Raw genomic sequence first — 25,413 nt, 5'->3', positions numbered from 1 at the left:
GCGCCCGGCGCGGCCCCGGCGCGGGCCGGACTCGGCGAGGACGAGCGGGGCCTGAGGGGAGATAAGGCCAGGGAAGAGGAGGTGAAAAATGCATGGGGGAAATTATAAATGACATAGGAATTCCACTCATTGACAACGATTGTTACTGCAATAAATGGAATTGATTTTTGCTAACTAAATTGGAACTGTTATTCCAGTTATTTTTAGAAACAATTGTCAGGAAAATTCATCCACAAACGCCAGAGGTTTATGTCCAAAAAGGAGACAGAGGAGTACTTTTTTCTTTATTCAAATAAAGAGAGAGGCCATGGGGCATTCCCCTGGGGTCTCTCCAATTTTCGGAGGACGCAGCCTCCTTTTTATCCTAATTCCCGGCCGCTTGTCCCTTCTCTCTTTCCCCACAGGCTGAGGTACTTGACAGGTACAGACTGCCCGGAACACCTGATACCTGCGATACCTTCCCCCCCACCCACAATGCATAATCCCTTCTGAATTCTTTACTTTTATGGAATTCATAGTGTTCTTTCAGTGCCTCTTTGATCTTTTAGTGGAATCCATCCCATTGTTTCTGTTGTCTCTCACTGAGAGCTGCTTCTTATCTGTCTCGTTAGGGACTTTTGGATTAGGTTCTTTTTCCCTTTGAACTGAAGATTGACGAGAGGGAGGCAGTTTTCTCTTGTTCGGTCTCAGTTGTTTATTTTTTTCTTATCAGCATGACAAGGTACAAGGAGCTATGTGCACTATGATAGAAAAGGGTAAAATGGCTAACAAAGATCCTCTTTTAAATGGGTAAAAGGTAAAGGTCTTTTTAAAGACATGCTCATGAATTTCATGTCATATGAAATTCAGTGTTTCTTTGAATCCTAGAACTAAGTATTAGAAACAAGGGCACACTCTCTGTATCTCAGACTCCAACAAGTTCTAAGTTTGTTCCATACCCACCAATTCACTTTGTCTGCTTCCATTCTACTACTGCTTGCAGTGTTCCATACTTCTGGATCTGTTTCATTTTCAGAGCCTTCCCACTTAATGCACCAAGGGGTATCTGCCATATATTGGAATTTCTGAAGCACGCTCACTGACCATGCACTGGCCCAAGCTTCAGCCCGATTTTTCTTTCCTGTCTTTCATACTTCCATTTTGACACTGGAATCTTTTCTTTAATAACCTTTGCTATCTTTTCATAACACGATCCATAATTCCCTAATCTCCCATACCAGCCTAGTTTTGGTTCATCCTTTCCTCCATTTTCATGACAATCCCATAGAGATGAATACTTTGGCTTCACAGCATTTTCAAACACTGTCTTCTTTTGGTACTCGTAATCTATTTGCAATACACAGCTCACATTTTCATTTTTATTCTTTTGTATTTCAGGTAATTTTGATATTATAATTCCCCAACTTATTTGGTCTCCTGCTGCCTTTGGTATTGGCAGACAGGCAGTTATTTTGCTGGTGTTTTGCATGTTGGCAAAATCTTTAATTAATCCAATCACCACATTTTCTGCCTGGATAGTATTAGAGACTTTTCTCACTTGTGTTTCTGGCTGCACCCCCACATCCCTCTTCATTCTAAAATGAAGACTTGTCAGCTGATCCTTTTGCATTTCACATCTCAAGGTAAAATTGATTCCAACTGATGGCACTAAAGGCCATAAAATAATCACCATTACAGTCACTAGCAACCTAGACATTTGAAACAATCAAACCCGCTTTATCTGCAGCTCTGTTGGCCCTACAGTTTGTGCAGTGCACAGTGCAGGGGAAACCTTCTTCACTCTGGTGTAATGTATGCAGGGATCCAGTCCAGCTCCTTTGACTGCTGTCAAGGTAGTTAACAGTACCTGATAGGGTCCATTCCACCTTTCTTTTAATGCTTCTTCCTTCCAGCTTTTACCGTACACTTCATCTCCCGGGGGGATGTCATGAACTGGATTCTCAAGAGTCAGCGGCCTATTCCACACAAGGGTGCTCCAAAGTCAAGCTAGAGCTTTTCCAAGAGACAGAACATAATTCTACACCTCTTGCTTCCCTGTTACATGTACATTTGGATTAGGTTCAGGGGATTCCTATGGTTTCCCATACAATATCTCATAAGGACTGACTGACATCCCGCTTCTAGGCTTTATCCGAATCCTCAGCAGTGCTATTGGTAAAGCTTGTGGACACTGCAATTTAGCTTCTTGGCATAATTTGCTGATTTGCCTCTTCAAGGTCTGATTCATCCTCTCTACCTGTCCACTGGATTGGGGTCTCCATGGTGTATGGAGATCCCAAGCTATTCCCAGCAACCTACTCACCTCCCTCACTACTGTGGCTATGAAATGTGGGTCCTTATCTGATGATATTCCTAGAGGCACCCCAAATCTTGGAATGATTTCTTGCAGTAACCACTTGACTGTCTCCTTTGCTTGATTTGTGTGACAGGGAAAAGCTTCTGGCCATCCTGAAAATGTGTCAGCCCTTACCAATAGATATTTATATCCTCGAGTTCTTGGTAATTCTACAAAATCTTGTTTCCAATAATCTCTTGGTTCTACTCTTACCCCAATTTTCCCCAATTGTGCCTGTCGTGTAGCCACTGGATTGCTCTTCAAGCAAATTTCACATTTTGACATTACTGATTTTGCCATTGTTAACATCTGTACTGAAATTAAATTTAGTTCGAACAATTTCACCAATGCCTCTGCACCCTAATGACATTCGTTATGTTTAATTTGTAGAACTTCTCTCATTATCAAGGGGGGTACCACTACTTGTCCTTGTGTAGTCACCTACCACCCTTCTGAATTCTTCTGTGCATTCAGTGAGCATCTCAATTTCTCATCCTCTATTGAATATTTTGGTTCTGGAGGTAAATTGAATTGAGATACATTAGTTTTTAAAGGTGAGCTTTGCAGTGCATGATTGCTACTTGCTCAGGCTTTTGTACTGCTTTTATTAATTGCAGGACTGCATCTTGATGTTTAATGTGTGTGCCTTGAGAAGACAGCAGTCCTCTTTCTTTCCACAGTGCCCCATGTACATGCACCACTCCAAAAGCATATTTTGAATCAGTCCAGATATTTACTTTCTTCCCTTCACTCAGCTCTAATGCCCTGGTTAAAGCAGCCAGTTCTGCTCGTTGGGCAGATGTGTTTGCTGGCAAGGCTTTGCCTCCACCACTGCACCTGTTGTTGTTACTGCATATCCAGGGTATCTGGTCCTGTTCTCCACAAAACTGCTTCCATCTGTAAACAGCTCCCAGTCTGCCTGTTCCAGTGGGACATCTTTCAGCTCTAGCTGACCAGGTGTGTTCTATCACTTCCACACAATTGTGTTCCAATGGGCCTTCTTCAGTTGTGGTACCTAGGAACAAAGCTGGATTCAAGAGGTTAGTTGTCTTTAGTGTGACATCATCCTGCTCAGTCCGGATTACCTGGAATTTCATCATCTTGCTTGGAGATAGCCAATGGCTCCCCTTTTGTTCTAAAACAGTGGTCACCATGTGTGGCACATAGACATCTATGTGTCTACCCATCGTGAGTTTCCTAGTTTCTTGTGTCAGCATCACGGTGGCTGCAACTGCCCACAGGCATGAAGGCCATCCAGCACTCACATGGTCAAGTTGTTTGGAGAAGTAGCTTACCAGCCTTTTCCAGCTTCCCAAACCTTGGGTCAGCACTCCCTGTGCTAGGTGTGATCTTTCATGCACAAACAGCTGAAAATCTTTGGATAGGTCAGGCAATCCTAATGCTGGAGCTGTTGTCAATGCCTCCTTCAGTTTGAGGAAGGTCTCCTTCTGTGGTTTGCCCCAGGTAAATGGCTGTGTCTTGTGGGCTTCATTCAGGGGTTTTGTAATTAGTCCATAGTCCATGATCCACAGGCAGCACCATCCGGCCATCCCGAGGAAGACTCGCAGCTCATGCAGGTTCTGGGGTTCTGGAATAGCACAAATAGCTTGAATATGATCAGTACCCAGCTTACGTTGCCCTTGTGAGATTTCACATCTCAGGTAAATCACAGTCTGGTGGGCAATTTGTGCCTTCTCTTTAGACACCTTATATCCTCTCATTCCCAGCTGATTTAAAATTTCAATTGTTACCTTTATGCAGGTTGTCTTTTCCTCTGTAGCTATCAGTATATCATCAACATACTGTAACAGCAGGTATTGCTCCCTTGGAACTTGCCTGTTCTCGGTCCAGATCTCCAGCTCTTTAACCAGCTGGCTTCCAAAAAGGGTTGGACTGTTCTTGTATCCTTGTGGGAGTTGTGTCCAGGTGAGCTGGGTTTTCCTTCCATTTTCTGGATTTTCCCATTCAAAGGCAAACAGTTTCCTACTTTCTTTGTCAAGGGGTGAGTATGCAGAAAAAGTCATCTTTTAAATCAAGTACAGTAAACCATTTCTATTTCTCTTTAACGGATGTTAACAATGTGCAAGGATTAGCTACCCCTGGGTAAATATCTTTAGTTATTCCACTGATCGCTCTCAAATCCTGTACTAGTCTGTACTCACCATTTGGTTTCTTCACTGGAAATATTGGTGTATTAAATTCTGATTCACATATTTTAAAATTTGGTACTTCAAAAACTTTTCAATAATCTTTGCTATTCCTTGTTGTGCTTCTGCCTTTATAGAATACTGTTTAACTTGAATAGCTTTTGCTCCTTTTTTTTAATTCTACATGTACTGGTTGTGCCAATTTAGATTTTCCTGGTATGTCTGTTTCCCATACAGAGGGAATTACTGCATCCTCTACTTCCCGAGGGATAGCAGGGACTGGTTTTTCTTTTATCATTAAAATTTGTCCCGTCTTTGATTCAGGTATTTTCATTAAAAGTTCCCCGTTCTCAAAAGTTATGACTGCATCAAGTTTTGCAAATAAATCTCATCTTAAAAGTGGAATTGGGCACTCAGGCATATATAAAAATTCAAGTATTAAAGCTTTGTTTCCAAATCACAAATCCAGGGGTTGCAGGAATGTCCAATTCTCCTCCTTCCCTGTGGCTCCAACTATTGTTTCTGTTTTGTCTCCAATTTGCTCTTTTAGATCATTTAGCACAGAATATGTAGCCCCTGTATCCACCAGAAATTTTACTTCTTTATCTCCCAATTGTAGAGTTACTAAAGGCTCTTATGTTGGCTTTTGTTCCGATTCTAGTCAGCTGCTGTACTCCCCAGCACCATTAATTTCAAAGTGTCTTGATTCTGGTTGAACTGATTGCCCTGGTTAAACCTATTCGGGCATTCATTTTTCCAGTGCCCCTCTTGTCTACAATAAGCACATTGATTTAACCCTAATCTTGGCAAAACCCATCTCCCTTGTCCTCTGCCAAGTCTGCCCCTCCCCAGTCCACGACCACCTCTGCCATGTCCTCTGAAACCTGGATTCTCTCTTCCTTGGATCACTGCCAAAAGATTTTGCTGCTGTTTTTTACTAGATTCTTTTTCTCTCTTTTTGTATACTTTCCAAGCCACTTCAAGAAATTTATTCAAATTTCTTAATTCCTCTCCTTCTAATTTCTGCAATTTTCTCCTAATATCATTTTGCGACTGCCTAAGAAAAATGAATGCAAGCTCAACTTTCGCTTGTTCTGTTTCTAGTTGAAGATCTGTATACTTTCTCACTGCCTCCTTAAGCCTTTCCAAAAATGCAGCAGGGGATTCTTTCTTTTTCTGTCTTACCTCATACAATTTAGACCAATTCATAGTCTTAGGTATAGCATTCCCAACCCCTATCTGGAGCCACTCTTGATACCTCTTCAGCCTCCACATGTCCCCAAAGGCATTGGGATCCCACCCTGGATCCTCGGTCAGAAAGTTCTCATCTAAAGTCCCCGTCACCACCCCAATTCTGAGATCTTCCCTCACCTTCTCCTTGGCTGCTCTAAGCACCATCTCTTTCTCAGTAGAGTCCGTTCAATTCTCCAATATTACTTGTATATCTTCTCAATCTGCATTCTGAGTTTTCATAATAATTTTTGCCACCCCTGCTACTTTATCAGGATTTTCTGTATAAGTTCCAGCTGACTGTTTCCAAATTATCAAGTCTGCAGGGGAGAAAGGCACTTTGACAAACACCAGCCCCTCTACTCCTACTCCTTGTCTCAAGGGGGCAATCACAGTCCACCTTTGTCTGCCCAAATCTTTTCCCATTCTACCCAGAACTGGAGCAAGCTTTGACCGAGTCCGATGGGACACCGGTGTCACTGATTTATTATCATCACCCCCACTACTGCTATCCTCCTCCCCAGCATTTTTCACATTTCCTTGTATCACAGTTAGATCTTGATAATCTCCTGGAGAAGAAGGATCAGGTGAAGGCGGTAGAGGAGGATAAAGAGGGAAAGGTGAAGTGGGGTTAGGCGAGATAGGGTTGGGTGAAATAGGATTAGATGAAGTGGGGGCAGACAAAACAGAATCAGGTTCTTTTGGTTCTGCTGAAACCACTTGTAAATCAACATCCATCTCTTTCCCCTGACGCAAACTTTCTTTTAATGCCAGGCGCTCTAAACAACTTTTCCTTTTACACAAACCTCACATTTATCACTCACACATGCTTTAACTGCCATCAATCCACACTCAGCCTGCCATTCTCATTTGTCTCGTAAATAGAAAAACAAATCTATATATGGAACTTCATCCCATTTTCCCTCTTGCTTACAGAACAACATCAACTGTAAAATGGTGTTATACTGCAAAGATCCATTTCTCAGCACCTTTTTCCCACTGTCCAGATCATATCCTGGCCACCATGAATTACAATAATCAATCAACTTTACGTAAATCTTGCCCAAAGTTACCCTGTTTCCAATGTGCCAATAAGCACCCCAAAGGAGAAGTACGTGCTATAGGGGCATTGCCACCTCAAATCCCTTTAAGCTTCTCCATGTTACAGTCACAATACACCACACACCACTGATGCTGAACCTGCAACGCTTTCGCAGTTGTCTGACAGACGGCGCCTGGGCAATACCAGGAATTCCTCCAGCCCAACCGTGCAGAGATTTCGCTGTGTCTTATTGGCAGGCACCAGACCAGACTGAAAAGCACCTTACCTCTCTCAGAGGGACGTTGTGAGCAGAGGAGACGGTCACGGCCGGATGGGCTCCCCGAGAATCCCTCGGTGCCGGCTGGAGCGTGATCGGGTCATGAACTCGCTCAGCAGCACTCACAGGGTCCCATCTGGGTCACCAAAATGTCAGTGTTCAGGAACACACATAATCACAGATTGATTATATACAGGTGCTTTATTGAAGCGTGTGGGAACTAGGGGTATCAGCAACCCAAATCTAGCTCCATTGTCTTTGTCCAAAGTGCACATATTTCTACAATTTCAGCTGTAGCAGTAATCACTATAACAACCTTATCAATATTGCTTCATTAATATTGCATCATTAACTTTATCGATATTGTTTCATGAGAGTTAGCTCATCCTTGTACGAACATGTACAAATCTTATCTCTGGGTGGGTATCTTGGAGACCCCAAGCACCAGTTCCTGTTACCGTAAACATTTCAGCTTGCTAGACCATCCCTAATACCAAACATTCTTGTGGCCCAATTCGACATGATTTTCAGAAACATTATTCAGAGACATTTAACCCCACAGTAACAGAAGGACCAAGGATCCACTGTGACACTGCAGGGCCCAAAGAACCAAGGATCCATTGTGACTCCACGGAGTGTCATGGAACCGTGGAGACCATTGTGACACTCCAGGGCCTCATGGAACCATTCTGACACCAAGCTGGGTGGGAGTGTGGATGTGCTGGAGGGCAGGAGGGCTCTGCAGAGGGACCTGGACAGGCTGGATGCAGGGTCCAAAGCCAACAAGGTGAGGTTGAACAAGACCAAGTGCCGGCTCCTGCACTTTGGCCACAACAAGGCCTGCAGTGCTCCAGGCTGGGGCCAGAGTGGCTGGACAGCGGCCAGGCAGAAAGGGAGCTGGGGCACTGATGGACAGCAGGCTGGACATGAGCCAGCAGTGTGGCCAGGTGGCCAAGAAGGCCAATGGCCCCTGGCCTGGATCAGGAATGGTGTGGCCAGCAGGAGCAGGGCAGGGATTCTTCCCCTGTGCTCGGCACTGCTGAGGCAACACCTCGAGTGCTGTGTCCAGTCCTGGGCCCCCAATTGAGGAAGGCCATGGAGGGGCTGGAGCGTGTCCAGAGAAGGGCAACAAGGCTGGTGAGGGGTCTGGAGCACAAGTCCTGTGAGGAGTGGCTGAGTGTGGTGGGTTTTAGCTCTAACTAAAATCAGCAGAGTACTTCCTTCTGTCTTACTGTGAGATATGGATTTGGAGAAGGGCAAAACAGACTTAAAACTTAAAAGGAATAAAGAAACTTTATGATCAGGTCTACAAGAATAAGAAACAAGCACAAAAGCTTTAGAAACCTCTCCTCCCCTTGCAACCAGCTTTTCCTTTCCGGTGACACGGCAGAGACAAAACCTGGGATTTTAAAGCAGTGCCAACTATACAATAGTCTTTTCATCAGTCTGTGCAGGGAGAGGAGTTTTCTCTTCTCATGCCATGGAGAGTTCTCCGCAAGAAGCAGTTTTCTTGTGGCTTTTCATTTCTATGAATGGCAGTCACCCAGGCACAAACTCTGCCCTCTCCTCCCATTTTCACACCACTCAGAGGTGTGTTCATGAGCCATGAGCTCAAGGTGTATATTTTAAGGATGAGTTATTAAAAGGCAAAGGTTCTCTTCATCTCTGAGAATAGAGGTTTTCTTGGTCTTTCCATGGGGCAAAGAGTCTTCATCAGCTCTCATGTCCCTCTCTCTCTGTTCAAGCTCTCATGGGATCACAGCTACTCCACAATCTGCTTGGCTTCATCCATGGATACCTTTGCCCAGATCTACACCTTGAATACTTCAATCCCCCAATACTCTTTCATGAATTAAAGGAGTTATTTTTCAGAACATTATTATTCATCTCCATGGCCCTACCAAAAGACTATTTCAGCTTATTAGAGCATCTCCTCATTCTCCTTCCATCTGAGGCTTGATTCCTTCTTTTACTGACCTTGGTGTTTCACGCTGTCTTTTTACGTGTCACTTGGTTCTTTTCTTTTGCTGGAGAGAGGATTAAAGTCTGCAGGTCTCCTCTGTGTAGTGAAAGGGTTAAATCTGTCCCAAGTCATGGCAGGCAGTGGTGGTGTGGGATTTCAGGTGTGGCTGGTGCCAGCTCTCAGGAGCTGTCTGTGCGGGCCGGGGGGCAGGGGGGGTGTTGGCGAGTGTCATCAGCCGTGGCCTGGCCCAGCCTGGGGGCCGGGGGCTCCCCTGGGAAGGGCTTTGGCCACCCCGCTGGAACGGGACCCGGAGGGCTTCCCGGGAAAGCCAGCACCGCAGCAGAGCCTGGCCTGGCCTGGGGGGGATCCCGCAGTCTCCATCTCCCCCCGGGAGCAGCTGGGCTCCGGCCCAGCCCCCCCCAGGCCGCACAGGCCATGGGGGAGCGGGGCCAGCCACACCAGAGCTCTGCTGCCTTTCAAGGCTGCAAAGAAAGAGACCAGTTCCTGGCCTTGGCTTTTTAAAAGGTGCCATTCACAAAGGTGAAGTTACTTTGCAGTGCTGCAGAATGCTGTCAGTTGTCAGAACTGGCCAGCTATTGGCTTGATCTCAAGCACAGAAGGAACTCCCCACAGCCTCTCTCAGAGGAATCACTTCTGTGGCTGTTTCCCACTTCTTTCCCTAAATGCTAAACTACCACACCCTTTGACCATAATGTAATTCTCATAACTCACAGGTATCAAGGCCATATTTAAAACCAATTAAGTTGCTCCAGTATCAACCAAAAATTCTATTTCTTTTTCTTTTTTTCCCAATTTCATTTTTATAACCAGCAGGTCTTTTGTGGTGGACTCCCTGGGTCCTCCTCAGTCTTCTTGCGGATGTGCGACTGCAACCACCCCTCCTTTCCCTTCTTTCTTTTGGCCATCTTGCTTCCACTTTGGACACTCATTTTTCCAGTGGCCAAATTCTCCACAGTTCGCACATTGGTCTCTACCCAGGCTTGACGGGCCTCGTTTGGGTGGTTCTTGTCCATGCTTTCCTTTCCCTTTTCCTTCCTCCTGTACCACTGCTTCTAGCTTCTTCATTTCTTGCTTATATCTCCCTTCTCAATTCCTGAAAACTCTCCATGCCTCTTCCAATAAGGCTTCTAAGTTTCACCCATCTGCCCCCCAAAGCTTTTGGAGTTTACACCTCATGTCCCCTGTGGATTGTTCCAGAAATAGATTAACTAGCTGCTGTATTCCTACTTCAGAGCCCGGCTCCAGTGGTGTGTGTCTGTGCATTGTGTCCTTCCAAGGATCTGGAAAGCCAAGGTGATCTGTCTTTTGTTGTCTGTCTGTGCTGTAGTCAAAACTCCCGATGTGGCGCGAGCAAGTACAGTCTCTGATAACAGACTCAGTGCTCCTTTTCCACTCACTTTTACTCTTAGATGAAATTTTAAGAATACAAAACCTGTGTCTGGGCTAGGTGGATGAATGGGGATACAATTTAACATCATAATCAACCCAGGACATTCCACCCCTTATCCCCATATCGTCGACTTACTGCCAAAACTAACATTCTAACTCTGCACACCTTTACATACATAAAAACTTCCCCTCCGTTCCACCCAAAAAATACAAACAATATATCCATCATGCCCCTGTCACGCCCCACACCAAGCTCCTGAATCCAGACCCCCATGCTGGAGAGCTGCAGGATTCCCCACTCTCTCATTTTACTCACTCAAAACACCATCTTTCACTTGTTCATACCTTCAACACTTACACATTTCCTTCTATTTCATGTCTGCGTGGTTTAATGTACAGACAATGGCAGTAATCTTTTACCCAATGATCAGATCTCCCTGTGGTACACATCGTGTTGTTCCATCTCTCTGCATTATCCACCATGTACAACCTGGTCCTTGAGCAAAGACAACCCCACGAATGGGTTTGTCTGTGCTCAAGGTAGAATTGACCCAAAACGTCCTCCCTAGCAGACCTCTGACATGTACCACTGGGACTTTATCTACTACATGCAAAGACTCAGACTGGGCAGGATTTGCTCGGTTGGTGGAACCTCTGGTGTTGACTAATCCGGTGGCCTTTGCTAGATGTTGCTCCCAGTTTTTAAAAGATCCTCCACCCAGTGCCTTTAAGGTGGTTTTTAACAGTCCATTGTACCTCTGCACTTTCCCAGCTGCTGGTGCATGATAAGGGATATGGTACACCCACTCAATGCCATGTTCCCTAGCCCAGCTGTTTATAAGGCTGTTCTTGAAATGAGTCCCATTGTCTGACTCAATCCTCTCAGGGGTGCCATGCCTCCAAAGGACCTGCTTTTCAAGTCCCAGGATGGTGTTCCGGGCAGTGGCATGAGGCACAGGGTAGGTTTCCAACCATCCAGTGGTGGCTTCTACCATTGTGAGCACGTAGCGCTTGCCTTGGCGGGTTTGGGGCAGTGTGATGTAGTCAATCTGCCAGGCCTCCCCATACTTGTATCTGGACCACCGCCCACCGTACCAGAGGGGCTTCAACCGCTTGGCCTGCTTGATCGTGGCACACGTCTCACAGTCATGGATAACCTGAGAAATGCTGTCCATGGTTAGATCCACCCCTCGGTCTCCTGCCCACTTGTAGGTGGCATCTCTACCCTGATGACCTGAGGCATCATGAGGCAATCAGGCTAGGAAGAACTCTCCCTTGTGTTCCCAATCCAAATCTATTTTTGACACTTGTATCTTTGCAGCCTGATCTACCTTCGTATTATTTTGGTGTTCCTCATTAGCTCTATTCTTGGGGACATGGGCATCTACGTGGTGGACTTTCACTGGTAGTCTCCCTATCCTGGTAGCAAAATCTTTCCACTCTTTAGCAGCCCAAATTGGTTTTCCTCTATGCTGCCAATTGGCCTCTTTCCACCTCTCCAACCATCCCCACAGAGCATTGGCCACCATCCATGAATCCGTGTAGAGGTAGAGCTTTGGCCACCTCTCTCTTTCAGCAATGTCCATGGGCAGTTGAACAGCTTTGAGTTCCTCAAGTTGACTTGATCCACCTTCTCCTTCAGTGGCCTCTGTGACCTGTCGTGTGGGGCTCCATACGGCTGCTTTCCACTTCTGGTTCATCCCTACGATGTGACAGGAACCATCAGTGAACAGAGCGTAGCATGTTTCTTCTGCTGGCAGCTGGTTATATGGTGGAGCTTCTTCAGCCCATGTCACTTCCTCTTGTTCCTCATCTGTGAGACCAAAATTTTCACCTTCAGGCCAGTTTGTAATTATCTCCAAAATCCCAGGGCAATTCAGTTTACCAATACGGGCGCGCTGTGTGATAAGAGCAATCCACTTGCTCCATGTGGCACTGGTTGCGTGATGGGTGGAAGGAACCTTTCCTTTGAACATCCATCCTAGCACCGGTAGTCGGGGTGCCAGGAGGAGTTGTGCTTCAGTGCCAATCACCTCTGAGGCAGCTTGGACTCCTTCATAGGCAGCTAAGATTTCTTTTTCTGTTGGGGTGTAATTGGCTTCAGATCCTCTGTAGCTTTGACTCCAAAATCCTAATGGTCGGCCTCGAGTCTCTCCAGGCACTTTCTGCCAAAGGCTCCAGGACAGACCATGGCTCCCGGCTGCAGAGTAGAGCACGTTCTTCACATCTGGTCCTGTCCTGACTGGGCCAAGGGCTACTGCATGAGTGATCTCCTGCTTGATCTGAGCAAAGGCTTGTTCCTGCTCAGGGCCCCAATGGAAATTATTCTTCTTCTGGGTGACCAGGTAAAGAGGGCTCACAATCTGACTGTATTCAGGAATATGCATTCTCCAGAACCCTATGGCACCTAAAAAAGCTTGTGTTTCCTTCTTATTAGTTGGTGGAGACATTGCAGTGATCTTGTTGATGACATCAGTAGGAATCTGATGCCATCCATCTTGCCACTTTACTCCCAAGAACTGAATCTCTCGAGCTGGTCCCTTAACTTTGCTTTTCTTGATGGCAAAACCAGCTTCCAGAGGATCTGGATGATTTTCTCTCCTTTCTCAAACACTTCTGCTGCTGTGTTCCCCCACACAATGATGTCATCTATGTACTGTAGATGTTCTGGAGCCTCACCCTTTTCCAGGGCAGCCTGGATCAGTCCATGGCAGATGGTGGGACTGTGCTTCCACCCCTGGGGCAGTCAGTTCCAGGTGTACTGCACTCCCCTCCACGTGAAGGCAAACTGAGGCCTGCATTCTGCTGCCAGGGGAATGGAGAAAAATGCATTGGCAATGTCAATAGTGGCGTACCACTTCACTGCCTTGGACTCCAGCTCGTACTGGAGCTCCAGCATGTCCGGCACGGCAGCGCTCAGAGGTGGAGTTACTTCATTCAATGCACGATAGTCCACAGTCAATCTCCATTCTCTGTCAGACCTGCACACAGGCCAGATGGGGCTGTTGAAGGGTGAGTGGGTTTTGCTGACCACCCCTTGGCTCTCCAGCTCTCAGATCATCTTGTGGATGGGGATCACAGCATCTCGATTTGTCCTATACTGTCGGCGGTGCACTGTCGAGGTGGCAATTGGCACTCGCTGTTCTTCCACCTTCAGGAGTCCTACTGCAGATGGGTTCTCTGACAGTCCAGACAAGGTGTTCAATTGCTTGATGCCCTCTGTCTCTACAGCTGCTGTCCCAAATGCCCACCTAAGTCCCTTTGGGTCCTTAAAATACCCGCTTTGGAGGAAGTCTATGCCCAAAATGCATGGGGCCTCCGGGCCTGTCACAATGGGGTGTTTCTTCCACTCATTTCCAGTCAGGCTCACATCAGCTTCCACTAAAGTAAAGTCCTGTGATCCCCCTGTCACACCAGCAATAGAAACAGATTCTGCCCCCACATGTCTTGATGGGATCAGCGTGCACTGTGCACCAGTGTCAACCAAGGCCTCATATCGTTGTGGTTCTGATGTGCCAGGCCAACGAATCCTCACAGTCCAAAAGACACGGCTTTCCCTAGCAGGGCCCCTCTAAGCCTGGTTATCCTTCTTTCCTTTGGTATATGTCTAGGAGGTTCCTTCAAGGGAATCAGACATGTCATCATCATCATCATCATGCTTGTCAGTTTGACTACAGGCTACTGGAGCGGCTTTCTTTTTGGTGGAATATCCATTCTGAGTCTTGCTGTCTTCCATTTCAAACATCTGTTTTGTCAGAGTTGCAGTAGATTTTCCATCCCATCCTTTCATGTTTTCTCCAAAGTCACACAGGAAGAACCACAGCTCAGCTCGTAGCTTTTTCTCCCTATCTGGAGAACTTCTGCTTTGAGTACCAGGGCTCCTGGTCTGTACTGCCGAGACTGGAAGAAGGTCCTCCCTGAGTTCCTTGAGATTCTCCTCTATTTTGTCTTGGTAGTTTTGCATACGTGTTCCCACAGCTGCAATTGTTGCCTGTATGGGGCCATGCACGGTCTCTGCATATGCTCAGAGCTTCTTCTCCATATCCAGCACGGTCTCCTCCCTGTCATCCGGCTTCATCATTGCTAAAGCAGAAGCGTATTCTTGTAGCCCAAGTCAAAAAAGTTTTCGCAACATCACAGATGTACATGGCACCAAGTCTGGATTTCTAGTACCTAAGTCACCCACAAAGACAATCTCTACTATTGCCATTTCTCTCAAGCGCTGAATCCCTTGTTCTATGGTCTTCCAACGAGTTTGCTGGATATAGAGATCATCTGCACACAGATATCTTTGTGCCACACTTCTCAGGACCCGTTCCAGAGACTATAAGGGTCAGCCCCCCTCATCATTCCTTGGTCGATAACCAGATCGTGTGACAGGGACCCCAGATGCCTCGCTCCAGTGCCATCCAGAACTGTAGTTTCACCTGCAGCATCCCACAGATGGACTAACCAACTAATTATAGATTCATCAGGTCATCGAGTGTAATCCTTTCTCAGGCCACAAAGGTCCTTCAGGGAGAAGGGCTCACCAGTGCCTTCTGATTTTTGATCAGTTGCTGGTCTTGAGGGTCCTTCCCCCGCATCACCATTATCATCATCTACTGGCTGATGGGTTTTGGTTTTGAATTTCATGCCTCTCATGGTAGGAGCAACAGACACCGGCTTAGGCTCACTGTCTGGTTTGGCTGCTGGCTTGGGCTCACTGTCTGTTTTAGCCTGAGTCACTGGGGTAGCTGCTGATTTATCTCCCTGCCCTACAGTATCTAGCACCGTGCGATAAGCATACGCTAGGGCCCAGCTTATTGCAATGAGATTTTTCTCCTTAGAATCATCATAGCTGTTCTCTTCCAGATATTTCTCTACTTCATCTGGGTTCTGAATTTGTTCACGTGAAAATTCCCAGGCTGGGGGATCAGAAAATTTCTTCAGAGTTCGGCCCATTCTCTCCCATTCTCTACACCACTCAGGATTTCCCACACCTGAGTCTACTTCTGGGGCAGGGGTCTCGTTGGCTCCTCTGGATATCTCAGCCCTCACTCTAGAGAAGTTGCAGACCATATAGAGGAAGCTTAACAGCTGAACTACCAGGAAAGTGACCAGGAAAGTGGTATCCTTAACACTCAGGGGAAACTGGGTATTCTCAAAGAGGGACATAACAGATTCAAAGGAGAAGAAGGAAAGAAAAGGCTGAAAAGCCTCATCCCCTGCTCTTCCTCTAACAAACTGGGTGCAATTACCAATAAACTCCCAAACTGTGCTACTGGGACTGGGAGGCAGGGTCAGGCAAAGAAACCATAAGCCAAACATACCTGACAGAAACTTCAGTAGTTCTATGAACTTCCTATAAATAATTATCACCGAGCCCAGCACAATAACCATTCTAATCCATGCCTCTCTACTTTAAAAGAGGGCAAAGACAGGTATTAAAACCTCAAAAAATTCTAGGGACCAGATCCACATGAAGGCCTCCACCCCGAGAGATATTATGCATCCAAACAACATGGCCAATGACTGCTTTATCCCAATACAGAGTAAGTACAACCAAAATACGATCAGTAATCAGTAATCAGTAATCAGTAATCAGTACAGAAATTTTCCAATTTCTCTTCCCACACTGGGTGCCAAAAACTGTATTTGTCCTAGTTTAGGGCAAATTTGGGAGAAAAACTCTAAATGGGGGTTTTTCCAGGGAAGAAAAAATTCAAATGACCCCTCCCCCCACAACTGGTCTGGGAAAGGAAAAAAATTTCTTTGGAGAGAAGTGGAAAAAGCTGTTTATTTAACAGAAATTGAATAATATTAAATAATAAAACCTGTCGCTGTTCAATGGGATGGCAAACCCAGGAAGAAAAGTCTTTTTCATGTGGTGTAGCTCGGCTCACTCAGGTTCTTATCAGTCCCTCCAGCGCTGGAAAGTGCCGAGGCCCAGGCCCCGGTGGGCCACAGGCGTGAGCTCCCGGGGTTTGGCTGGGGATTCAGTCCAGAGCAGGTTTGCACAGATCCAGAATAAAAAGGAAAAAAAGGTCCAGAGAACTCCTCTGCCTCAGCTAGCTAAAACTAACAAAAAAACAGAGAGAAGCTCTGTCCTGCAGTGTGTCTGTTCTGCAGACACCACAGTCCAGGAGCCGGGTGTGGGGAAGTGATGTTTTTTTTAAACAAAAACTGTGTGCTTGTTCTTCCCCCCCCTTCTCTCTCAGAGCCAGTCTTAAAGGTGCAGAACTTAATATATAACATAAACCAGAAGATTGGGGATACCAGTATCATAAAGTCACCCCAGGAAAAGGTGTGAGCCAGTGTGGACAACCTTGCTCCACATTCCCCAACCCATCCTCTCTGTCCTCCCTTACCTGGGACCTGCTTTGCTTGGAGAGCTGCCTGCACTCAGGAAAGAGAGGTTTTTCCCATTTTTTTGTTTAAGCAATCTAAAACTCCCAAGATCCATTGTTGAAAACAGACACACTCCTCAAGTGTCTGCCAGCCCAAGGTGCCACCAAGGAGGTTCCCCTTCCCCAAGGCAGAACCGTGCAAGGAATGTTTGAGACCTTTGCACTCCTTGACTGAGGCCCTGCAGTGTCACCAAGGCCCCTGGGTTCCATGAGGTTCTGCACTGTCCCAGTGGATATTTGGCTCCATGGAGCCCCACGGGGTCACAATGCTCTTTTTGGTTCCACCAGGCCCTGATCTGTCACAATGGGCTTTTGGTTCCATGAGGTTCCGTACTCAGCAATGGTCTCTGTAGTTCCAAAGTGTCACAAGGGCCCCTTGGTTCCAGGAGGTTCATTGGTGTCACCATGGTCCCTTGGCTCCATCAGGCATCCCAATGTCACAAGGGCCCCTTGGTTCCAGGAGGTTCCTGGAGCAGGACTTCCCCTGGGCCACAGAAGGGCTCCTCTGCTCTGTCCAGCAGCTGGGGCCAGAACTCAGGGCATCTCCCCCTCACAGGAACTGGGCAGATAACCCAGGCCGGACATCTGTCCTGTCCTGACTTCTCTCTGCTGCCAGGGAGCTGCAGTTCCCAGCTGGCCAGAAACATCTTGCCTTGAGAGCAGCCTGAAGGGAGATGAGCCTTGGATTCTGGAGTGACACACACTTCACTTGACAAACTAGAAAAGCTACACAAAACTTGCACAAAGCACAACTCTTCTGCATAGCCCCTGGAAACGGGCAGGGCTTCTGTCCCAAGCCTGGATGCATCTTGCTGGTTCTTTTCTGGAAGCTGAGGGAAAGAAAGGGCTCCATGTGTGCTCCACCATCAATTGGGTGCTGAGTTCCATTGACTCCTAATCTGTGCCAGCTCTTCACGAGCTGTAATACAGGTAACTTGATTGTGCACTGTGTTTGTATCCACTAGCACTTCTTTGGGTTATCCTGTGGAGGAAGCAGTCTGTTTAAAGTCTCTTGTCTGTTAATCTTGAGTCCATTCAGTAAATAATCCATTTTCTAATAGACCTAATGGGCCATTCTAAAGAACTTGGGAGCAAGAGCAATTTGGGGTGCAGGTGGCCTGAAACAGAGCTACTGCCAGAAACCTGAGCATAGGCAGGACTTGGCTAAACTTTCACTCCATTTGTAACAACATATTTCATTAAAAAAAATACAGAGAGAGAAGATATTTTTTCCTATTTATTGTTTTTCTCTTTATATACTGATATCAGCAATCCCCAGGTGATATTGATCCCCAGCACCTCCTCCTGCACTCTGAATAGATCTGAAAATCAAGACCCTTCATGGCTGACAATTCATCAGACTTTGTCCCTACCCCCACCCCACCAATTCCCTCATCCAAGCCCTGGCACTCAGAGCAGCCTTGTGCAAATCTGAGCTCCCTCCCCTCCAGGCTGTGCCTGCAGCTTTCAGCTCCTTGGCTCCAACTCCCACCTGCTTTCCTTGCAGAAGGAGCTGCCCCAGACACAGAGGGATGTTCATTCCTTGTCAGCAAACAAAGCAAGGGAAGGCACAGCTCCATCCAAACAAAAGTCATTCCTCTGCTGGATATTCAATCCACTTTCCACAGCAGACAGTCTCAGTGCAATGGAAAACACCTTCTGTGCCCAGCACAGGTGCCAAGATGCCCCAAAGCCTCCGTGCCCCGATTCTGCACAGATTTGCTCTTTGCACACACAAGGCACACGCTGAAGTCACCAGCTGCCTCCATGGCCAGAGGGAGGAAAAGAGAGAAAGTGGCTGAAGAGCTCTCTTGTGCAGAGCCATAGCTGCACTAATCCCAAACTTGTGGGATTTCTCCCAGGAACTTGATCCAACAGCCTCTGCAGCATCTGTTCCCCGGCTCAAAATCTGGCTGGATGGGCAGGCCCGAGGAGTGCTGGGGAATGGAGCCACATCCAGGGGTGTCCCCAGGGCTCAGGACTGGGGCCAGCTCAGTTCAATCTCTTTATTGCTGCTCTGGCCCAGGGCACCCAGGGCACCCTCAGGCAGCTGCCAGGGGAGCCCAAGCTGGGCTGGGTGGGAAATGCAGGCACAGAGAGCTCTCAGGGCCTTGAGCATCCAGGCCCAGAGACAGAAATGGACACAGAGTTTTACCTGAGACCTTGGGGAAGGCTTGGGGCTTTACAACAATGAACTTGTACAAACATGAAGTAAGAATAGAAGCTTGTTGTTTAAGTTAAAATATGTTTGAAACCTGCTTTCAGCAAGTAGAAATATGCTTTCTGTAAGTGAATAAATATGTTCAGTAAGATAATAGAGATTTTGAAGTTTCACATATAACCTGTTCTGAAGTCAGTAAGAAATTACAGATACAGCAATGGAAGTTTCTGTAGTGTTCTATGGTTGGATAAGAAAAGACACATTGCAGCAGCATCGTGTCAGACGAAGCAATTGATGATTGGTTTATGAAAATGCTGCTGAGCTTTTGTCTAACTTGTTGATTGGTTAAAAAGTTTATAAAAGACATTGTAACTAGAATTTAGGTGGCTTCTGTGGTGATGGTGTCGAATGTAACATCTTAAGTGTCTCACCCTTCCCTGAGACTGATGGACTATGCAATAAAATACCTTTTCTAACATCACTCAGTTGGCCCTGTGTGCTCTGATCCCAATAGTCCTTTTCCTCATCTTTGGCAACCTTATCCCCTCCAATAAGGAATGGGGGCTGTCATTATTTAACCTCCTTTGCCATTAATGTATTGATAACCTTATGTTTATTTTCCTTCATAGAAGCTGCCAGGTTCTTTCTGCATGACCTAAAGACATCCCTGAATATTTCCTGAGTTTCCTGCCCCTCTGTCCAAAGGTGATGTGTCCATGGTTTTCCCTGAATTCCTGGAAAAATCTCCATTCCCTGCCAGGACAGGCATTTTCCTCACTGATTCATCTTTTGGCACACAGGGACAGGCTGCTCCTTCCCCCTTAAGTTTACTTTCCTGAGGTGTGTCCATCCTTCCTGGACCCCTTTGTTTTTAAGGGCTGTTTCCCTTACAACTGGGAGTGTGCCCAAAATTCCCTAAAATAAAAACTCCTCAGCAGCAATGCAGCATTGAGAAGCAGCATTCTTTATGTGGCCGGATGCTCGGGGGGACAGCTCCTCCCAAAGCCGGGCATGCTGAGCACAGGGAAGTTTCTGTTTCTATTCTGTATTTTGCACACAGCCATTCATTGATTGTCCCAGACTAAACAGACATATGGTAATCATGAGCCCAAAATGATGAACATATTTCCCCTCCCCTTTCCACATGCATTCTTCTGTGCTGGGCTCTCTCTGCTGGTCCCTGCTGGTGCTGGAGCCCAATGTTCCAGTGGGCCTGGCTGAGCTGGCAGGACACTGAGGCTGGAGAACTTCCAGTTCCCCTCCTTCCACAATGGGCATTGTGTGGTGTCCATGGGCCAGTGGGTTTGGAGAAGGAGCAGTGTGTGCTCACCTGGGGTGGACAATTTATCATCTGGTGACATGAGGTGACAGAGTGGGCTGTGACATCACAGAGTAGGTTATGTGAGGTCACTGAGCAGCTATGACATCATGGGATGTCTCTGTGACATCACAGAGCAGGCTGTGACATCACGGGGTGGAGGTCAGATATCATTGAGAAGAGTGTGACATCACAGGGCTGGCAGTGACATCACAGAGCAGGATGTGACATCACTGAATTTGCTGTGACATTACAGTGTGGCTGTGTGACATCACAGAGTGGTTTGTGACATCACAGACCCGTTGTGTGACATCACAGGGCAGGCTGTGACATCACAGGGTAGAGATCTGACATCACAGAGGTGGCTGTGACATCACAGATTTGGATGTGACATCATAGAGCAGGCAGTGACATCACAGAGCAGGGTGTGACATTACAGTGTGGCTGTGTGATATCACAGAGTGATTTGTGATATCACAGACCAGTTGTGTGACATCACAGAGAAGGCTGTGACATAAATGAATTGTCGGTAACATCACAGATATGGGTGTGACATCACAGGGTGGAGGTCTGACATCATAGAGTAGGCTGTGTCATCACAGAGTTGGCTGTGACATCACAGAATTCGCTGTGACATGACAGTGGCGCTTTGTGACATCACAGAGTGATTTGTGACATCAGAGATGAGTTGTGTGACATCACTGAGTTGACTGTGTCATCACAGAGCAGGCTGTGACATCACAGAGGTGGCTGTGACATTGCAATATGGCTGTGTGATATCACATAGTGGTTTGTGACATCACAGACCAGTTCTGTGATGTTACAGAGCAGGCTGTGACATCACAGATCTGGCTGTGACATCACTGGGTGGAGGTGTGACATCACAGAGCAGGGTATGACATCACAGAGCTGACTGTGACATCAGAGAATTCGCTGTGACATAACAATGTGGCTTTGTGACATAACAGAGTGGTTTTGATGTCAGAAACCAGTTGTGTGACGTCACAGAGCAGACTGTGACATCACAGATAAGGTTATGACATCACAGAGCAGGCTGTGACATGACAGAGTTGGCTGTGACATTACAGAGTGGTTTGTGACATCATAGATCGGACTATGACATCACAGAGCAGGCTGTGACATCAGAGGGTGGAGGTCTGATATCATCGAGCAGGCTGTGACATCACAGAGAAGGCTGTGACATCACTAACTTGGCAGTGACATCACAGATTTGGATGTGACATCACAGAGTGGTTTGTGACATCACAGACCAGTTGTGTGACGTCACAGAGCAGGCTGTGACATCAGAGGGGGCTGTGTGAGGTCACTGCGTTGGTCACTCTGCCCCAGCCCCCCCTCACACTGACCCCCCCAGAGAAGTCCAACACTGTTCATGCCCAGTGGGGTCCCCTGTCCCCCGCTATCCCCCCGCTGCTCCTGGAGCCACAGCCTAAGGATGTTGCACAGGATCCAGCCCAGAGCCTGGCACGGGGACAAGGGGCCGGGGCTTGGATGTAACCCCAGCCCTGAGATGGGGGGCTTTAGGGACAAAGTCTGATGGATTGTCAGCCATAAAGGGAATTGATTTTCAGATCTGTTCAGAGTGATTTAGGAGGTGCTCAGGATCAATATCAACTGGAGATTGCTGATATCAATCTATAAACAGGAAAACAAAACTAAATAGGACAAAAAAAACCCTGCGCTATTTTAAAAATATAGTATATTCTCTTTGAATACACTTCTGAAATCTGTAAAATTTACCATAGAAGAATAGAAGACTTGAAATTAAATTATTCCCATGGGCTTGTCTTGTAGAGCAATTTGAAATCTTAATGAGTTTTTGAGGCTGAATTCCTGGAATGAAGAGCTGAAGACTGAACAAGCCTCTGGAGAAGTAAAACTCATCAGGGAACCTCCCTCCAAGCTGCTGAGGATCCATCCTCAGCAGAGCAGGAATGAACAGATCCCAGGCTTTCCAGGCTGCTGAAGAGCTGTGAGCTCACGTGCAGTCCCAGGGGCTCCTTGGTGACATCCCAGGGCTCCTTCATCTTCCTGAGGGTCGTGAGGTGACAGTCCCAGGGCTCCAGGGTGACAACAGAGGTGTCTCCACGCTGCCAAGGAGCCAATTTGTCACAGGCAGTGACAGGAGTCCAGTGGTGACATCCCTGTGCTGCTAAAGAACAGTGAGGTCACAGACACTGCCAGGGGCTCCAGGGTGACATCCCAGCAGTGCCCAGGCTGCCAAAGAGCCGGGATGTCACAGACACTGCCAGGGGCTCCAGGGTGACATCCCAGCAGTGCCCAGGCTGCCAAAGAGCCGGGATGTCACAGACACTGCCAGGGGCTCCAGGGTGACATCCCAGCAGTGCCCAGGCTGCCAAAGAGCCGGGATGTCACAGACACTGCCAGGGGCTCCTGTAATGGACACAGTGGGAGCTTCAGGCAAAGGTTATTAGAGAAGCTCCTGTTGGGTCACCAGGTGCAGAAAGGACCCCCAACACCCCAATTACACCCCAAGATCCCCCGAGCCAGGACCCCCAGGATTTCTAAACTCCTTCTGTGAGAGGAGCCTGGGAGTGGCTGGATCCAGTCCGAGCCCCAGGATTTGTAAAGGATTTCTCTATAAAGGATTATAGAGGTGGAATTGAAACTTTGTACAACTTTGTCCTGCAACATGAAGAGCAGCACAGCAGAAGTATTTATATACATATAGATGTGATTGATTAGGATCATGACTTGACAAAAAGGTCTTAATCAGAATTATTTACTCCACTGTATAGTGGCTGTAACATCTATTTTAACATAGTGCCCTAGGAAAGAAAAAACACTGAGAACAGAGGCCCTCAGGCTCCAGAGCTGGACAGATCTGACCCAGGGGTTTGGACAGTTCCGAGCCTTCATCCCTGAAGACCCCTCAGTGACCACCAGAGTGAACTGGGCATGTCCAGAGGGGTGTGGAGCTCATTACCATATGGAATGGGGATGGGAGGAGCCAAGAAATGAATATGCATTAGGTGCATTAGGCTGAGTAAGGCCTATCCAGCAGCAGCCCAGCAAGAACAGAACTGTACTAATTTAATCAGCCCTCCCTTTAGGAGGCAGGAGCAGGAAGAGGTGAACTTGGAAGCTCCATTTGCTCCTCTGCCCCCTCCACACCTGGAAGCTCCATTTCCCCTCCACCTCCTCCCAACAGCTTTAAGGGGGCATCAGCCCCAACACCCCCAGGTAGCCCGATTGCATCCCGGAGCAGAAAGCAGGTACTACAGGCACCCTTGTGGGAAGCAATAGGACCAGAAGGGACAATGGTAGTTAAGGAACCCTTTTCTCCTCTCAACACAGAGGCCTGAGAAAAGGTCACAAAGAATTATCAAAGTGACCCAGTAAACACTGCCAAATGTTTACAATATATAGTCAAACAACATAACCCAGATTGAAGTGATACACAATTGTTATTAGATGCATTAACCAAAACTGAGAAACAATTGGTTCTAAAACCAGCAGGGGACCTGGCAAAGGACCATTATAAAACTTTACAAATGGATGGAAAAGAATACTTTCCTCTTCAGGGCCCACAATGGGATCCAAATCAGTTGAGTGGAAGGAGAAAGTCAGAAAGCTCCCAGGAGTGGAGAGTGAAGGGAGTGGAGAGGGCTGGACCTAAAACCATGAACTGGGCAGCCTTATATGCAATCAAACAAGGTCCCTTGGAATCTCCCTCGGAATTCCCAGATCCTTGGAAGGACGCGATGCACAGACACACACCACTGGAGCCGGGCTCTGAAGTAGGAATACAGCAGCTAGTTCATCTATTTCTGGAACAACCCACAGGGAATATGAGGTGTAAACTCCAAAAGCTTTGGGGGACAGATGGGTGAAACTTAGAAGCCTTATTGGAAGAAGCATGGAGAGTTTTCAGCAATTGAGAAAAGGGATATAAGCAAGACATGGAGAAGCTAGTAGCAGTGGTACAGGAAAAAGGAAAAGGGAAAGGAAAGCACAGACAAGAATCACCCAAACGAGGCCTGTCTCAACTGGGTAGAGACCAATGTGCGAACTGTGGAGAATTTGGCCACTGGAAAAATGAGTGTCCAAAGTGGAAGTGAGATGGCCAAAAGAAAGAAGGGAAAGGAGGGGTGGTTGCAGTCACACATCCACAAGAACACTGAAGGGAACCTGGGGAGTCCACCCCAAAAGACCCCCTGGTTATAAAACTGCAACTGGGAAAAAACATTAATAAAAGTAGAATTTTTGGTTGATACTGGAGAAACACTTTTGGTTTTAAATAAGGCCTTGAGAGCTGTGAGTAATGAGAATTATGTTCAAAGGGTGTGGTAGATGAGCATTTAGGGAAAGAAGTGGGAAACAGCCACAGAAGTGATTCCTCTGAGAGAGGCTGTGGGGAGTTCCTTCTGTGCTTGAGATCAAGCCAATAGCTGGCCAGTTCTGACAACTGACAGCATTCTGCAGCACTGCAAAGTAACTTCACCTTTGTGAATGGCACCTTTTAAAAAGCCAAGGCCAGGAACTGGTCTCTTTCTTTGCAGCCTTGAAAGGCAGCAGAGCTCTGGTGTGGCTGGCCCCGCTCCCCCGTGGCCTGTGCGGCCTGGGGGGGCTGGGCCGGACCCCAGCTGCTCCCGGGGGGAGATGGAGACTGCGGGATCCCCCCCAGGCCAGGCCAGGCTCTGCTGCGGTGCTGGCTTTCCCGGGAAGCCCTCCGGGTCCCGTTCCAGCGGGGTGGCCAAAGCCCTTCCCAGGGGAGCCCCCGGCCCCCAGGCTGGGCCAGGCCACGGCTGATGACACTCGCCAACACCCCCCCTGCCCCCCGGCCCGCACAGACAGCTCCTGAGAGCTGGCACCAGCCACACCTGAAATCCCACACCACCACTGCCTGCCATGGCTTGGGACAGATTTAACCCTTCCACTACACAGAGGAGACCTGCAGACTTTAATCCTCTCTCCAGGAAAAGAAAAGAACCAAGTGACATGTAAAAAGACATCGAGAAACATCAAGGTCAGTAAAAGAAGGAATCAAGCCTCAGATGGAAGGAGAATGAGGAGATGCTCTAATAAGCTGAAATAGTCTTTTGGTAGGGCCATGGAGATGAATAATTATGTTCTGAAAAATAACTCCTTTAATTCAT

General features: G+C 47.3%; 1 protein-coding gene across 1 annotated transcript in view; it reads left to right on the top strand.

Moving 5' to 3' along the window:
• LOC131590197 (uncharacterized) overlaps positions 1-25,413 on the top strand; it is a 236,029-nt gene that overhangs the window by 104,829 nt on the left and 105,787 nt on the right. The gene's annotated exons all lie outside the window — the stretch shown is intronic.

This window comes from Poecile atricapillus, chromosome 32 (genome assembly GCF_030490865.1).
Source record: "Poecile atricapillus isolate bPoeAtr1 chromosome 32, bPoeAtr1.hap1, whole genome shotgun sequence".
Lineage (NCBI taxonomy): Eukaryota > Metazoa > Chordata > Aves > Passeriformes > Paridae > Poecile > Poecile atricapillus.
Note: the sequence above shows the minus strand (reverse complement) of the source record. Positions and strands in the feature narration are given on the sequence as shown.